The following is a 2,026-nucleotide window of genomic DNA, read 5'->3' as shown; positions in this document are numbered from 1 at the left end:
AGAAATTGAATTTATAGAAGTGTTTGAAGAATCAGAGAATGATTTGATTTATCGAGTACAGATATCTGCCAAGAAAGAAGAGGACATTCATCATATTCGTGAGCAGAGAGGAGATTTTTTACACCAAGTTGTAGAATTGAATGGGAAATTGGCTAATGAATATCTTTTCCATTATATGAAACTTTCTATTAAATGTGAAGGGAAGAAATGGTTATCAGAAGAAACAAATACAAAAGATTGGATTGTGGTAAATCATTATCATGGAGGATCTGTAAGTGATGGTCTACAGAGATTAATAGATGATGAAGAATGGTCTTATAGTCCATATGTCAGTGTAGCAGGATGCTTATCAAATTGTGATGAACAGTTTAAAGGACACATATATTGCTTTTTACCACTACCGTTAGAACGCACTAGCCCTACTGGCTTGCCAGTTCATATCAATGGGTTCTTTGCTTTGAGCCAAGATCGTCATCATATTAAATGGATGTCATCAGAAGAGGAAAATCGGACTGGTCACTCAGAAAATGCTGTAGAATGGAACAAAATTTTGGCTACGGAAATCTTGCCCATGGTATATTCAGAATTGCTAACATATTTGACTAAAGCTGGTATTGACACGAATACAATATATAAATTGTTTCCTAAACCCGAATTGATTACTGAAAACTGGAAGATATTTATCAAACCACTTTTTAAACAACTCTACGAGAAAAACATCATCTTTACCAAGGCTTCTGGTGGAAAATGGATTAAACCTAAAGAAGCTACTGTGTTGGTAAAGGAAGAATATCCAGATACTACTTTAAAGGTTATAGAAGATGTATATTTATTAAAGGAAAAGAATGTAGCTTGTCTTCCAGATGATTTTGTGAAATCTTTAAAGTCACATGGCCGGATTGAAGTATCTGATTCGTCATGTTTACATTCCTTTTTGATTCAATCATGATGATATATTTGACTTGATGGACATCAACCAGAAGATGAAACTACTGGAATATTTCATATCTAATGATATCGAAAAACTGCAAGATCTGAAGATATTGCCATTAGCTAATGGTGAATTTCATATATTTGATGCTGAAGAAGAGACTATATTCTGGTGTGAAGCAGAGAGTTTGAAATTATTCCCGGGAATGGAATCAAGGTTTATGCTCAATGACCTCTCTCAAGATATATCTCAAAAACTAATAGGTATTCCAAATTTCATTTATATAATGTTTATTACACACAAATTATAACTTTGTTTTAACGATATGTATCGTCTTCACTTTTTTATATTGCCCATATGTTTGCATATTGTGTCTTCGCCCCCTTCTGTAAACAGTGCCATATTTAATCTAATCTGAGCTTCTGAGCATTATAATATTGGCACGGTGGTTGATGTTCATGATGAAAGATTCTACTTTTACTGCCTTGGATCCAATTGTGTTTTATAAGCAGGCTAGACTGATTTCATCTTTTGAACCCTTTTTGTTTTGAGTGAATGTGACTTTCAAGATAACATGGTTCTTTTCATTTCAGATCGGTTCCAAGTTAAACAACTATTACCTGAACATATTCAAGAATTACTCAAAGAGTGTATAGAGATTAACGGTTTTAGGCATAAAGAGATCACACCACAAATTACTGATTGGTTAAATGACGTATGGAAATATATACACAAAAATGAGGATGTTTTCCAGTTGCCATGGATTTCACATTTACATTTACTACCATTTCACAAAGAAAACAAACTCATCCATGTTGATTCAGTGTCTATTTTGAGTTTCAAAGAAAACATGGACACTTTAGATCCACAGTTATCGAATTCTCTTGAAAAACTTGGTGTAAAGATTATCACCTCACTCTCTAATACAATATCAGTACAAGTGGAGGGTAAATTTGTACCGCATCCTACAACTGAAGGTATATTTAACTGTATGAAGAANATAACGAGTAAACAACAAATAGAACAGTTTAACCAAGAGGCCTCAACTAATGAAAGAAATCAACTTCTTGAAAAATTTGCAAACCTTTCTGATGA

This window comes from Lottia gigantea (genome assembly GCF_000327385.1).
Source record: "Lottia gigantea unplaced genomic scaffold LOTGIsca_48, whole genome shotgun sequence".
Taxonomy (NCBI): Eukaryota; Metazoa; Mollusca; class Gastropoda; family Lottiidae; genus Lottia; species Lottia gigantea.
Note: the sequence above shows the minus strand (reverse complement) of the source record.